This window comes from Onychomys torridus, chromosome 3, assembly GCF_903995425.1.
Source record: "Onychomys torridus chromosome 3, mOncTor1.1, whole genome shotgun sequence".
In the NCBI taxonomy this organism is placed as follows: Eukaryota; Metazoa; Chordata; class Mammalia; order Rodentia; family Cricetidae; genus Onychomys; species Onychomys torridus.
Window position 1 is genome coordinate 110,776,881 of NC_050445.1, and position 16,486 is coordinate 110,793,366.

Sequence of the window (16,486 nt, forward strand, 5' to 3'; positions counted from 1 at the left end):
GTGAATTCGAGGCCAGCCTGGGCTACAGAATAATTTCCAGGACAGCCAGGGCTGTTCCTGTCTCAGAAACACAAAACCAACCAAACGAACTCTGACATACATGCCTTATATATATGACTTGCTCAGGTCCTTGTCACTTTTCCAAAAATGAAACACATGTAGCCATCTTATGGAATACCAACACCACCAAACAAAAGAAAGTTGAACCCAAACTAAACACACAATAAATTATCATTACCTGTGTGATTACATGTGTACATGCTGTTAAACTAAGGGACTTGGTAAGTTCCCAGGTAAACCTTATAAAGAACACAGGACAGTCTTCATACAGTACATGGAGTGATCTACTGTAACTGCTTTTGGTTTTGAATGAACATGTAGCAGAGACAAGAGCTGTATTACTCATGGACACAGGCCTTTACTCTGGTTATTTGCTGTCCTTTCTTCCTGTCACAAAGTTGGGGACAGACTGACTTAGGAAAAGGAGCCTTGGAAGACATTTTGAGACAAAACATGGTTGGGTCTGAAGTGGGATGGCCAAATCAGTGAGTTCAAACAGCACATAACAACTTGCTGTATCTACAAAAAGCATTCATTCCTCTCTAAAACTGAGTCCAGGGACAACTGGCTGGGCCCAAAGCACCTCCCTCCTTGTTTTATGCAGATGAGTCTTACCTATTGGGTCATGCATTTAAACTTTTCCAGATCATGAGCATCCATGATCAAGAAGGATCCAACAGCCCCAAGGTTCTGCTTTATCAATGTCTAACCTGCAGCTCTGGCTAGACTTGGGGTGACCAAGTGAATGGAGTCTGTAATCTCTGCTGTCTAGACTCTGCTAAGAAGGCCCTGTGGCTATTTGTGGGTCTCAATTACTGCAAGGGTGACATCCCATGGATACTGGGGCCATGCCTCCTGACAAGGAAGGAGAGACAGGGTTGTATGAGTTCCTGAGGATCTACCTATGCCTGGTGTTGGAGGAACAGCTGAATGCACCTTTCTTGGAACCAGATAGTTCTATCTGCAAGGGGATGGAGGACAGAGAAGTCTTGGGTCAGAGTTGCTTTCTTACTTCAGTGACTCCTCAGTCCACCGGGATGAGCATGTCCGGTGTCAGCAGTGAGCAGCTAGTGAGGTCCAGGCTGTCCCAGGAAGAGACCAGACTAAACTAGGATTTCTACACCATGGCTCAGTCCCCTACTGTCTGCCCATGTTCTCCTTTAATTGACCCCACAAACCCTGAGAGGAACCAGAAGGTTCACGTTTGCCTGTGATGAGTGCTGCTCTGCCCCAGCCTCACTTCATCTAGTGACCAGTCAGAGTTGGAGACGCAGCTTCAGAAAGGAGGAAGGTTAGACTCCCATTCCTTAGCCTGTTGGTGTACTAGGAGAAGCCCAGAAGCCTGTACTATCTGCTTCTTCTGAGATCCACCCACCTACCAATGCAGGGTCATTCGCAGAAATCCCAAAGAAACAAACATAGCCTCCTAATTCCAAGAGGGAAGAACCAGGGCACAGTTAGTCAGACAGAGCTCAGTGTCAGTGTCTGGACCCACTCAATCTGGGCTCCAGAGGGCCCAAGCAGCACTTTTCCGGCTCCGCCTTCTGCAGCACACAGCTCCTCCTCTCAGGCTCTGTCCAGCTCCACTCTGTATCTGCTGCTGTTCTTGGTGGCCATCCCCGTGCTGGCATGTCCTGCAGCTCTTGCCACTAACCCAGTGTCCTGTGGGAGACTCTTAACACATCACCAAGTTTGGCTGCAGGCATGGGATACAGCCTTGTTCCCTGTGACCACAGCCTGTGTACTGACCCTGAAGAACTACTTTCCAGAAGATTAGCTTCCACCACACTGTTCTCTTATTAATCACCACCAACTCTTCAGCCCCAGCTGACCAGAAACCATGGGTCATCAACGGCCCTGAGAGTCTTCAAGGGATTCTCAAACTGCCTTCTGAACCTTCACAAGCCAATCCCTCTAGCCCATTACCACAGCTGAGAGTTCACAGGTTTGCCTGATATCATATTCCCATCTAGTCCTCATAACAATTGCTAGAAGACAGGTGACCTGTCTCTGAGACTAATGTCATTCAACTGAAACAGGTTACATGCAGCTCACAGGTCCTTTCCGACTTGGCCTGCAAGGTTTCAGACACATGCTGGACCTGCCAATTTGCCAACTAGTCTGCCCATTTGTCAACAGTGGCTGTTCAAATCCACCTTTCCTCTTGGATCTCACCTCACAACCATCAGGACAAGCGTTCAAGGCTGCCAACAAGTAGCACCTGTGACACTGTCCTCACAGAGAGGGAGGATCCTCAATAGCCTAAACCTGCCACAGTGACCATGCCATAGCCAGGCAGGGGGAAGGAATTGTCTCAAGTGGAACTAGATGCTACCCCACCCCCACTTAACCATGGGAAGTCAGACTTAGGAGAATCAGCCCAGGTACTCAGAACATGCCATTCTGCCTTCAGAGGCCCCAAGTTTAACCTCTTGTTCTCCAGACCCTAGGGCAGCAAGGGTTTTCGGCTACACCTAGCGAAACTTTGTTGCTTCTGGAGGCTCTCCTGAAAGTCCTTCTTATTGACCACTGGGGAGAAATTGTGAAGTACTTAAGGAACACAGAACTAGCCTCCAAAGCTTCCCCAGTAAGAAACCAGTCTGGTCACTGAGCCTATGCAGAGTGTTCCACTGATGAGAACTGTGCTGTGTGTTTCCCTTCAGAAATGGAGTTAAATTCCAGGCTCTGTGTCTTCCTACGTGCATCCTTACCTACTCACTGGGATCTCTGGATCATGGGCCTAATAATGAAACACTGATCTTTTTCTGCACAACGATTAACTGAATCCCCATCAGCTTTGCTGATGACTACCCATCTGTAAGACAAAAGATATCACTGGGCAGTGGTGGCACACGCCTTAAATCCCAGCACTCGGGAGGCAGAGGCAGGTGGATCTCTGTGAGTTCAAGGCAGCCTGGGCTACCAAGTGAGTTCCAGGAAAAGGCACAAAGAAAGCTACACAGAGAAACCCTGTCTCGAAAAAACAAAACAAACAAACAAAAAAAGATATCTCAAAACCTTTCAGGTCCTTGTCTCCCTCTGCAGAGCATCCTCTGAGGTTTCTAAAGCATGGGCATGGGTACCTGTATCCTCTTTCTCTTTTGCGTCCATGAAAGAGCAAGCCTGTTCAGAATATTTGCTGCCTATGATATGACCTTTTGTATGCCCTGTGGCCTTAATGAGTATCCCCCCCCTTTTTTGTTTTGTTTTTCAAGACAGGGTTTCTCTGTAGCTTTGGAGCCTGTCCTGGAACTTGATCTGAAGCCCAGGCTGGCCTCGAACTCACAGAGATCTGCCCAGCTCTGTCTCCCGAGTGCTGGGATTATAGGTGTGCACCACCACCGCCCGGCAAATCCCTAGTCTTGTAAGACCCAACACTCAAGGAAAACTCTGGAGTATATTGTGGGCAAGCGTGATAGGTACCCAGAGGAAATAGCTCACCACGGGTTCCTGTGTCTAGAGAATGGGTGACAGACGCCCCTTTTCCTCAGTGTGTTTATGCCACAGTGACTGGAAAGTAAAGATGAAAGCAGGGGTGCCCAGAGTGTGAAGAAGTGAAGCAAAGGCAGGCAGCAAGGAGGAAAGACAGACAATGAGGCCTGGAGAGGTGGACAGACAGACAGGCATCAAGAGCTAGCAGAGCCTTACCTCCAACCTCCTTCCCAAGTGAGCTGATCCCTTTCTTCCACCAGTACCAGTGTCTGGACACTGTCATGTGAACCCCACCCCACCCCGGGATGACTGTTCCAAGTGCTGGGGACAGAAACTGGGCATCCATGCATGTGTAGGAAATCCTTCTCCCACTGGGGCCCACAGCCAGCATCTGCTGCAAGGCCAGGGGTCTGGGTGAGAGGAACGGACGTGTGTGGTGGGGGCATCTGTCATCCACTCACAGCTAGCTAAGGCTGACTCAGTTCCTGACACCATAGCCTGTCTCAGAGTTCACATACGGATCATTCATACCTCTTTTGAGAGTTACAGGCAAGCCTCCAGTAGCCATGTAGACCCCAGACAGACAGCCCTTCATTCAGCCCTGCCAGCACCCACGGGTGATTCCCTACAGAGATGGAACTTTCCCTACTAGCTCACTCAGCAGCCTCTGAATTCCAGGCATACCCTCTCTGGAACTCAGAGCAACGCTGGTCTCTACATATGAAGACAACTCCAGCTTTTTTTTTTAGCTGAGGATCGAACCCAGGGCCTTGTGCTTGCTAGGCAAGCGCTCTACCACTGAGCTAAATCCCCAACCCACAACTCCAGCTTTTGCCTGCATACTAGGCCTAAGAAGCAGCTGAGCAAGTACAGCCATGGCCAGCCTTACCCCTAGGTGCCTTCACAGCTCCCTGGAGGGCCCAAGAGCCAGGCACAGGAGAGGTAGCTATCTGGCAGAGTGGTGAGCTTCCCCATTGAGCCTCCCCAAGGTGTACTGAGTGGGAGATGTGCCCTCTCTGACCCTTCCTCCTTGGGAAAACTATCCATTCCACGGTGTCCATTTCTTGAGGTCCAGTTTGCCCAGCCTCTTGGCTCTGGAATGGCAGCCTAAGCGTCTACCCGGTTCTCCAAGGAGCACTGTCCTTCCAGCCGTAAAAGGTCAGATTACCCCACTCTCCCTACTCCTGATGGAGGGGGGGTGTTCACTGGAGTTTCACTATGCTAGCTGTGGTCGGTATGTCCCTTTGCTCAGGGGCCCTTGCAGTACCAAATGGGTCACAGCCAACTCTGAGTCCTTCTCCAAGATTTTCAGTCAAGTATACATCTTATAGAGCAGAGCCTTCTCAAATCCTGTTAAACCCCCAAGAAATATAACCCAGCTGTCTAGAAAGTTGCTGGGTTCCTTCCGGCATAAACAAAACATTGAACTGGGAAACACAGATGATACCTGAGAAAAGAAAAGTAGTAACTTTATACGCTCAGAATGGGAGAAGCTGGAAGCCTGTCTGTTACATTGACACTGGCTTAGGTATTTTATAGGACCCTGGGTTCTCCCATTTCCCCTGTCCATTCAGTGTAGACACCCTCTGACGTGGGAACAGCACACCTGCCTTAGCTCCATGCTTCTGCCAGAAGGAGCTAGGCTACAGCCTATGGTCCCCTCAGCAACCACAGCACCATCTTCAGTTTTGCTATTATCTGAGGGGTTTGTTTGAACAGGGCCTTAGCCTCCTCCTGTTAGGATGGCAGGCATGTCCGACCAGGCTAGGCAAAGACCAGTGATTTTTAAGAAATGAGTATGACTGCATTTGTTGCTCTTCCTGAGGCTCAGGGTTTAATTTCCAGTACCCACCTGGCTGCTCACAACTGCCATAACTCCAGCTCCAGGCAATCTGGCACCCTCTTCTGGCATGCCCTACCCCCCAGTAAGATTTAGGGGAAAACAGGTTAAACACACACACACACACACACACACACACACACACACACACACCACGCATGCACGCACTCACTCAAGCAGGCCACAGCTGGGGTCCACACTCGGCTTCCCACAGCGGCAGGGCCTCTGTCCCTCCAGCTCTGACCCTCAGGAGTCTGAGTGGCCCTGAAAGGGATTTGACCAGTGTTCTGTGTTTTCTTTTGTTGTCTTGGTTTTTATTGGTGTGTTTTCTTATTTTCTGGGACAAAATTTATCAGAAAAAAAAAAAAAAAATCCAAACTAAGGTCGTGAGTACATGGAGGAGAGACCTTAGGGGTATACTGGATGTGGCTGTTTGTGTGTCCCAGGCAAGTATGGGAACCACTGGTCCCACTGTCCCTGAACACCACAGGGACCAGAGGTCTGGATTTGAGATAATGAGCCAGAGATGCTGACTGCACAGGCCGGGAAGACCCAGGAACGGGCCAACATCTTGTGGTCATTGGAGAAGCCAGCGCTGCCAGGTGGTCTTGGTGGCTGGGACCCCAGAGGTCGGCTTGCAGCCTGGTCAGCCTCAGCATGAAGGCGCTGTAACCCTTTGGACCTTGTGCTGGGTACAGGGCATCTCACACCCTCAGCCTCCCTGACAGACTTAAGCATGGCGTAGTCTGGGGTAGGGCGTAAGCAGGTCTAGGCAACAATGTTCTTTCAGTTTTCCAGAATAAGAGTAAGGAGGAGGCACCTTAACCCCAAGTGGGAGGGAAGCAGTCCCCAAAGCAATGGCCTCAGGTTACAAGGAGTATGCATGCCCCAAGGGGAAACCTCTGGGCCCCTGGATCAAACGGAGGAGGGCGGGGCTGCGAAGAACAAGGCTAACAAGGCCGCCCCGCAGCAAACATTCCAACCCCCCGCGCCCCTCCCTGGTTCTTCTGGCCACTTCTCTGGAGAAGGGTCTGAGTAGATGGTGGCTTTGTGAGTGGCTGCCACACAGGGCCTGCAATGGGGGCCGCCTCCGTGACTGGGGGGGGGGGGGCGTGGGTATCCATGGAGATGCGTTGAGGAGGGGGATGGGCCTCCCAACGCTTTCCCAACGGCCAACTGCTGAGCTGCACGGCAGTCGGGCCTGGGTGCTGCGGCCTCCTGCAGCGGGGCCTGAGGGGCCTGAGAACCGGAGGGAGGCGGCTGCCTCTTCCTAAGAGCTGGGCCCTCTGCAGCCCAGGACAATCTCAGAAACAAGCCGTTCCTTCGTCCTTGCTGGCCTGGGCTGGGCAACAGCCTTGTGGGTCGCCGGACGCACGGCTGGCGGCACCTAGGGCACCCAGCACCAAGGCCGAAGACCCTTCCTAGCTCACTTAAGCGAATGAACATTTGTGAGCATGAGCCCCAGCTACAGAGGACTTGGTTACACAGACTGGCCGATAGGGCCAAAAGAGACTAGCTAGCCCAGAAACGCACAGAACTCAAGTGCCCTGAAGGAAAGACATGCAGAAGTCACAGGAATGGGGCCGGGCAACCCTACTTCAGATGGGGTGTTTGGAGAGGGCCTTTCTGTGGAGGGGCAGGGCATGGGGAAGTGTCTGGGGACATCAGCACAAAGCAGAAAACACGGAAGGGGCCCCCATGTGGAAATGGGTGTTCAGGGAAGACCAGGCCCTGACACCTCACTCCAGAGACATTGGATTTCATCCCCACTGGGGCAGGGCCCATTATGGAAGCTTAAAAAAAAAATTGGCAACAGCAGACCCACTTGGATAGGGCAAGGCCAGCAGAAACTCCTCAATGCCTGCCTCTGTGGACCAAGGCACTTCCAGGAGTCTGATTTTTTTCCCTACCTCCCCCCCACAAGAGGGGTGGAGGCGGGAGGGGAGGGGTTGTCTCTTGAGACAGGGTTTCTCTACATAGCCCTGGCTGTCCTGGAACTCACTATGGTAGACCAGGGTGGCCTCGAACTCGGAGATCCTCCTGCTTCTGCCTCCTTTAGTGCTGAGACGAAAGGCGTGTGCCATGGCGCCCAGCTCTCAGAAGTCTGATTCTTGAGGTTTTGTCATTCAGGCCGACAAAGGTGCCCAAAGCCTTCAACTACGGTGCTGGTCCTGGCCCAGGCCACCCGGGCATGAAAGGAACCACCACTCAGAAGCCATAGTCACTGGCTTTCTGTGCTCCACTGACCCTCTGACTTTAGCTATAGCATGGGAATGAGGCCATTAGAAAGCAACCAAACCAAAAACCCCTTTTGATTTGAGGCTAGGGCTGGGGAGGCAGGACAGATTGGGGGGGGTGTACAGCATTAGTGAAAAGCATGTCCTTATACTGCCTAAATGTTTGGGAACTCACTATTGTACCATTTACCCGGACAAGAACTTCGGCTCCGGCTTCCAGATGAATAGCTAACACTCTTCAGAAACTACAAGCCATGTTCACAGTGACAACATGACCCAGAGACGGGAGAGCTCCCGCCCCTTGGCTGTATGTTAGGGGCTCCTCACTCTCTGGGTCAGTCTAAGATACTAGGTCACCCCACACTCTGCCAGTGCTATTGGTGGATGCTTTTACATCCTTTCCTGAACTTTAAAATAAAATTCGTCTAAGTCTAATTTGAAAACTTCTAAGGGAGAAAAATCAAGTCTACTGATTTTGGTGAACTTTTTCTTTTTTTGGTCACAGGATGGAGCCTAGACCCTCGAGACAACTAGGCAAGCGCTCACCGCTGAGCCGCTTCAACCCCCGTCAAGGAAAGAGAACATTTTTAGAGTAATATGTATGGGTTACAGAACTGAAAATGTCTTTTTCCAGGTCAGGGCCTGAAACTTCTTGGGGGTCAGGGGAACATAGAAGAATTCAAAATTTTTGTAAAAATGAACATTTCCCACCAAATATGCTTCATTCCTTATGCAGCACCCACTGAGAAAAGCACAGAAATGGCCCTTTTGCTTCTCATGGTGAACATGTCTCAGATACCTGCTGCGTTTTCAGTGGGCAGTTTTTACACAGGAGCTGACCTTACAGAGAGAAGACCCAGAGTCTAGAGTTATCAGAGAAATGACTTTGTTTCTTCTGTTATGTCAATAAGGATAGCTGGGGGCTGGGGGCCAGGACTTTCACAGTGCAGGCAGTACATAGGAGTTGGGGACAGGATGTTCCTCAACCAACACACACACACACACACACACACACACACACACACACACAAAGTCTCCCTAGACAGTTTCTGAACTGCTGCCAATGGCACCTAAGTAAAGCCCCCTTGGGACACCTAAGGGTTGTTTTTGAGCCAAAGACCCAGGAATTCGAGTGAAGCTCTCTGTACCCCCTGTCCAACCCTGTGGCTTCTCATTTCCCCATGAGGTGACCTGCCAAGTACCTCTGACCCCGGCTAACTGGACAGTGGCAAGGACAAGGGCAGGAGGAAACTGCTTGGAATATTTCTGGAATATTTCCTGTGCTGGACCTCAGCTTCTTCATGTAAGATGTAGGTTGGGACAAGGCACAGGCAAGCTAAGGGCACTGGCCACCTCCTAAGGGCCACCTCTCCATGGTATTTGTGTCCTAGGAGAACAAAGGCTGGAGCCTCTTTTGAGGCTGCCCAGCAGTGCGGGGGGGGGGGGGGGGGGGGGGGGGGGGGGGGGGGGCTTGGTGAGGTTTGCTCTGCTTTTTAATCTTTCATAATTAGAAGTCCCAGATAGAGTGGCATTTCTAGATTTCTATCACTCGGTGTTGTAAATACCAAGTCTCTGTGACAGCGGGGTGGATATTGCAGTCAAGAAAAGATAATTTAGCCAGAAAAGGCTTAAATGAAAAGGCGTTAGGATGGCCTGTTGAGGGACGGCAGGGGGGCAGGAGATAAAGTCGAAGAGGTCAGCAGGGGCCAGGATCCCATCCCGGAGCACTGGGATCTAGGCAGAAATGCAGTCAGACACAGCTGAGTGCCAAGTCAGTGACACTGCCCATGTCTGTGTCTGATGGCAGTGAAGAGGTAACTGAGGGCCCAGCAGCTGCTGAGCGGCTCCTGAGTTGGGGAACTCAGGATCCCCGAGAGCTGATGGGACAAGGAGCTCTCTGTATTAAAGGGAAGTTCTGTGTCCCTCACAGACACATACTTAGCTTTCTGTTAGACTCTGAGGTGACCTAGACCCCAGGAAACTCTCGAACCTGGGTCTCCAGTGGAGATGGTGACATGAAAGATTCAGAAATGCCCCAAATCTGTTCTTGGCTTTGAATCTCATCTCATTCATTCAACAAATATTTATTGAGGGCCTACTATGTGCCGGGCTGTGGAGCAGTGAGCTACAGAGTCCTGCTCTACTAATGACAGGACCCCAGAAAGTGGTGGACAAGCAAAGGGGCCACTTACATGGATCCAACAGTCAAGATTGCGATCTGTCACAGCGGACCTCTCCAGCGTGAGTCCGCTCTCCCAGGGCCTGCCCTGCTCTCCTAAGTTGAAGTGTTGCCTCCTTCCCTACTGATGTCATCAGTGGCCAGCAAGTGGGGAGCCTCACTGCCAGGGCTTGTTTCATTTTGATACCTAGGCCCTTCCATGGTGGCCTCTCATCCCGTCCCAGCTCCTTAAGGACCCATCACTTCTTCAGGGACAAAAACAAGGTGTGATTAGAGGGAGGTGAGGAGTCACTGGGGAATGCAAGCAGGGCTAACAGCCCCCACCAAGACTAAAACTGGCACTAAGTGAAGAGGGACCCTTGACCCCAAAGCAACAGGACGTCCCAAGGCTTTAGTGGGAAGGCTAGCGTGCCTCCAGCTCTGGCGCTGAGCACGGAACATCTAGGATGAGGCCTAGGAATGAGTCTTTATTAACACAGCCCTGATCAACCCTTTTTGAGCCAGAATACAGGAAACAGCAATTCCAAACTAAGGGTCATGCGGCAGGTGGCAGGGCCCAGGGCAGTTAGCAGGTACACAAGGCCGTCAGCAGGGACAGCAAGAGACAGAAGCAGGAGCTCCCAGAGAATAGAAAAGAGGAAGTGCAAGGACGCAGGGGTTGAGCAGAGCTGCTCACTAAGCTGGTCTTCCCAAGAGCCTGCAGAGGGTGGTAAGCTATGGCACTTCGCCAGCACAGTAGCAATACGGAGAAAGAGGCATCAAGACTGGCACGGATAAGTCCGTCAGCAAAGAAAGCTGCACAGCCTGGCGTGCTAAGGAAAAGCCCATAATGCACAAGTGCAGAAGACGGTTGCTATGTCAATAGCATCAAGGGTCGGAAGTCTGTGGTGTCGCCCTCAGGAGAGTCCTTTTCTTTCTTAATAAACTGCCTCCATTTCTACCACTGTTCATGTGTCCCTTGTTAAGTATCAAACACTGGACAAATGAGGTGCCCATTAACATATCAAAGTGGACACTGGCCAGCTCCCCCCCCCCCCCACTTCTCACCCCACCCACACCCTAAATATCTCCCTCCCAGGTGCTGGGCTTCTGGGCTCCTCTCCCCCCACCACCCAGTCATTTTGGCTACAGTGGCCTCTTGGTCTCTTGGCCCTGGCTTGCCTCTCTTGGTTGGTGGCTCCTCTCTTGCTCTCCCTCCCCATCTCTCCCCTCATGGTCCAGTTTAGTCTGCCAGCCACGGGCAGCCTGGACCCTTCCCTCTGCCTGCCTTCTCCCTTCTGTGTCTAGTACAAATCTTCTTCAGACTTAGTCATGGACTCTTTCTATTTTTCATTCATTTGGTACTGAGACCACGGGAGCGGTATAAATGGGCTCCCTTCCAGGAAACTCAGCCTCTCGGAACCAAGCTGCTGGTCTGACTCTAAGGTAGGAATGGATCACGTGTTTCTACTGGCTGCTGCCACCCACAAAATTTGATCCCAAACTCTAGAGGCCAATTCTTTAGCTGCTACTCCCTCTATCTGATCTAGCCATTTGTCTCTCCCTCTCTACTCTGAAAGCCCAGTTCACATGCCAAACAACAACAAAACCCCTGGAAATGTAAGCAGGGGCCCTCCAAACTCAGATCCGCACCAGAAACTGGACCGGGGTTCGCGGCGCACAAAGAAAACCAGAAGGGATGAAAAAGGAACCCGAGACCGGGCCTCGGCCGGGGATGGGGGGGGGTGTGTGGAGGGGTGATGGGGGGGGTTACGTGGTCCAAGACATCAAGCACAGCACAGGTAGCCCCATTTCCATCCTCTAATCTCTGTATGGCCCTGCACAGCTTCCGGAGGAAGGCAGGTGGGGGTGGAGCAGTGGCCCTGGTACAGCCATGGTCAATGTAGCCGGCTCCTCAGGCCCAGCACCCTAGAATGAGAACTCTAGGCTGCAAAGGTCTCCATGGTGAGGCCCTGCTGCTGGCTCACAGTCCTTTCCACAGGGGCCTCTTTAGGACATGTTTTCTCAGAACATCAAAGCCTTCTCCTAGGTTCCAGCCCACAACTGGAGTCTGCCCTCATCTGGAGCCCCACTCCAGCCCCTCTGCTGACCTCCAGATCTGGGGGGCCCCAGGCTCCTCTTCAACTGGTTAAGACACTTCACTCAGGCCTGGGTACTTCAGGTTCTACGGACCAAACTGGAGGGTGGAGACAAAGGGGTCCCAGCCCAATAACAATGCCTCCCTCTGGCTTCACAATGCTCATTTGCATCTTAAAGGCACCTTCCCCACTATCCTAGCGACCGAGACTTTTCCTTTGTGCTCCCACCCAGGCCTAAAGCCACTTGACATTCCTAAAGGGGGAGCACCCTTCCCTCACCCCATCTTGCTGGGGGTCACAGCCTCCAGTTCTGACCCAGGACTGAAAACGCCACAGACCCTCCTTCCATTTGCCAGGCTCTGTCAGGTACCTGTTAAGAGTAGAGAGGGCCTGTTAGAATCCAAAGCAGACTGCTGCTCAGACATCATACTTGCAGCAGCCTGCTCCCCCCCTCCCCAATACTGACAGGAACTCCACTGAGGGCACTGTCTGTGAATCTCTAGCTAACAGACTTCCAAGTGTCCAGATTTCTCACTTGGAAAAGTAGTGTGACTCCTGTGGTCACACATCCCGTCCCCTCCCCCTTCCCTGCTGATGGCTTCAGGCTGTGGAACCCCATGCTTCAGAAGCCGTGAGAGTGATCCAGACTCTGTCTGCAGAATTGAACTCTCCTCGGACACACAGCCATGGTGCTATTTGTCCCTGGCATTAATAACTCTTCTAATGAACTCCTTACCCCCACGATCCAGCTCAGTGTTCTCTTTGAACCCCATTATGGAAGACCTTTCAGCTTGTAGGGAACAGGTGCCCCCACCACTCACAAAGTTGTGGGATCTTAATCCTGCTCCTCCTTGCCTGAGTCTGTGTGTGTGTCATTCAGCCAGGCTGCACTCTGGTTCCTGTCATTTTCTGAAGCTACTTCTTTCTCTACATGATTATGAGACTGGTACTCAAGCTGTTAGGATGAAGGCCTGGGCCTTAGCAGCCCAGGAATTCCTGCCACCCACCACCCTCAACAGGTCTACCAGACGGGCAGTAGAGAACAGAGATTTAATGGCCACACAGGGAAGAGACGGAGATCCAGCAACACCCTCAACACTATCCTGGCTAGCTAGCATCTTCTCCAGCACAGAAGTCGGACAAGTTGTCAGAATCCTGTGAAATCTCTTCCAGAAAACAAGCTCCCCCTCTGCCCTCAGCCTTTTCCTTTCCCTAACAGGAGATTCCTGGGAACATTCCAATGTATTGTAAAGTGTTGAGATCATGTCTATCTACAAAACAGTGGTTCTCAACATGGGGGTCACAACCCCTGTAGGATTGAATGATTCTTTTTCAGGGGTCGCCTACGGCTATCAGAAAACACAGATGTTTACATTACAAAATTACAGTTATGAAGTAACAACGAAAAAAATTATGGTTGGGGATCCCCACAACATGAGGAACTGTATTAAAGGGTTGCAGCGTCAGGAAGGGTGAGTGACCAGTGCTGTAGAGCATCTCCCTTCCTGCCATGATGATGGTACTATGAGGGTTCAGATGAGGAGCTAACGGGGTGTGTCACCTTCAGCAGCCCCGCTCACAGCTGCTGTGAAGGAATGCCAAGGCATCTCCAAGAGCCTGTGTATCCGCAGACCTCTGACAGACTCAGGTGCCCTGATCCGAGAGAATGGCAGGCACACTAATTATCCCTGAAGGAAGTTTACAGACCCCAGACTGCCAGACTCCAGAACGTGAGAGCTATAAGTGTGCCGAGCTCCACCCAATTAGACAGGTCATCCCTGCCAACCCTCCTTACAGCTTTGGAGTCAGACATTCCTTTTCCAGTGCAAGCTGCCCCCCAGGTGCTGGGCCTGCTCCTTTGTGCTCCCCTTTTTCAGAAACCACTAAGAAGGGTTTTACTACCCTAAATGGCAATCTGCCTTAGTGTCTCCTGTGAGTCCGGTCCCCAAAACCATTCAGTTACAAGAATGCCAAAGAGAAGGCTCCCTCACTTCAGATGCCATGTGACTAGGTGTGGGGAGTACCGAGACACAGCTCTGCTCTGAAGAGCTTCCATTAGGCAAAATATCAAGTCCTGGGATTGCTATTGAGCCTGCCAACCTGAGTTTGATCCCTAGGACACACATGGTGGAAAGAACTGGCTCTCACCCACTGTCCTGTGACCTCCACACATATATGGTGATATGTAAGCCCTCCTTCCCCACCCCACTAAATATAATTTTTTAAAAAATTAAATAGCAAGTCCCTGTCTAGAAAAAAATACAAACACAAAAGCAACAAAAAAGCACAAGCCAGAGGCCAGCCCCTGAGAAAAGACAGAAGCAGCGCCTGGTGATGGGGAGTGCTAGGCAGAGATAATACTGGGAGGCAGCATGGTCGCCCAAAGACTGAGGTGTAGAAGTCTTGAGGCAAGAGCCCTCAGGAAGGCAAAGGCTAGAGGCTGAGGCTGAAGCTAGGGTGGAGCCTGGACCCGGCTGCTGCAGAGCTTGCCTGGCCTGATGAACAGCCACTGGAGCAGTATATTAGCAGATGTTGGCACCATGCCCCTCGCAGACGCCCCTCGCAGGCGTGGGGTGAGGGTGGAGGTTTGGACAGAGGCAGGGCAGGTTACTTTGTCAGCAGCATCAGGAATACACAGCCCAACACAGCTACCAGCAACCTAAGGGCTCCCTTTGCCTTTAGACCTCACTTAGGTGAAGCAAGGTCCTTGCCTGCCTCTCAGAAAACATTTCAGAATGAGACAGAGTGGGACGGTGGCAGTGAGTTTCAATATTCGGCAGAGTAAAAGTGAGGCAGCAGAGAGATGGGGCATGAAAAGAGTGGAACCCCTCACCCCGGAATCTGGCTGAAGCCTCTCACCAGCAGAGAAGTAAGAATTCCAACATAGGTGCCTGATTACGGCTGTTCCCTTTCCGGGGAGGGAACAAGCCTGCAGTTTTCTAGGTCTCTCACTGGAAACCTCACTTACAGGGGAACACACACTGCACCCCTTCTGCAGGCCTACTGGCTCCTGGTTTTAGTGAGTCAGGTAATTCCACCCAAGGCACCTCTGGAGCCACCCTGTAATCTCACTAAAAAGATGGCCCAGTGGGTAAAATGCTTCTTGATGTGAAAAATATGAGGCTCTAAGTTCAAATCCCCAGCCTCCCCATAAAAGCCCAGTAAGACAGCATGCCTCTAAAACCCCAGTAATGGGGCGGCAACAGGCAGACCCTGCAGTGTCACTGGCTAGCCATTCTAGCACGACAGCTTAGGTTCAGCGAGAAAGCCTGTCTCAAAAAACAAGGTGTTGGGGCTGGAGAGATGGCTCAGTGGGAAGAACACTGGGTTAACTCCGCTAAATTCTTGCAGAGAACCCAAGTTCAGTTCCCAGCACCCACAAGATGGCTTCCAACCATCTGTGATTCTAGTTCCTGGAGATCCAATGCTGCCTTCTGACCTCTGCACACATATGGTACACAGACATATATGCAGGCAAAACACATACACAAGTATCTTTAAAAAATAAGGTGGAGCGTGACAGAAGAAGATACCCACATCTCCCTCTACATGCACATGGGTGTGTCCTCACACGCTTTATGCATTGAGAAAGGGCAGTGAAGGGTTTCTTAGCAATCTTTTGAGATGTAACTTGAGAGACACCAAATGGTACACAGAGCTAATGATTACTAAGAGAACTCCTCCATGGTCTCGGGCCCGCTTTCATTCTCCTGAGCACCCTTCTAACAAAATCTCCAGCTCTGCTTCATGTGGCTAGTCCTGAAATTCTTTTCTACATTAAAACCCCAAATTAGCTGCGCCTGCGTAGAGGTCCCTAAAAAATGAAGGGAACTCTGAGTGTGAGGTGTGGAGCTGTGTCTCTCTACCACTAACCACTAAGTGCTACACAATTCCAAGACACGAGTATGTCAGGAAAACAGGAATGGGGAAGAGGAGGGAGGGGTTGAGGGGTCAGTGGGTAAAAGGCCAATCCCTGGCCCCAGCTACGGCGGTCTATACACCTCTGTTACTCTAGCACTGCCAAGGCAGAGAGACAGATGCCTGGGGCTTGCTGGCCAGCCAGGCTAGCTGAACTGAGGAGCTCCAGTTTCAGCGAGAGACCCTGTCTGGGAAAATAAGGTTACAGAATGACTAAGAAAGACACCCAAGCCATGCATGCACATGCGCGCGCGCGCGCACGCGCGCGCGCGCGCACACACACACACACACACACACACACACAGAGTCACATTTGGGTGTCTTTATAATGACTTTCTAAGTTACATTACTCAGAGAATATAATTTACAATAAGGTTTAAAGATTTTAAGCAAAGCTTAAAATGCAAGCTTAAAAGTGGGTTAAAATACATGATCTGGCTCACTTTTTAAATCTTAAATAACTTTCTTTCTGTGCCGGGTGGTGGTGCACGCCTTTAATCCCAGCACTCGGGAGGCAGAGGCAGAGGCAGAGGCAGGTGGAGCTCTGTGAGTTCAAGGCCAGCCTGGGCTACAGAGTGAGTTCCAGGACAGCCAGGGCTACACAGAGAAACCCTGTCTGAAAAACCAACCAAACAAATATCCTTTTGTAAATGAAATAAGGTGTTTTATGAGTGCATTTTTTGAAGGGGAGGATGGGAGATGTGCTACTAGGATTAAAGACCTGTCATAAGCATTCTGTCCC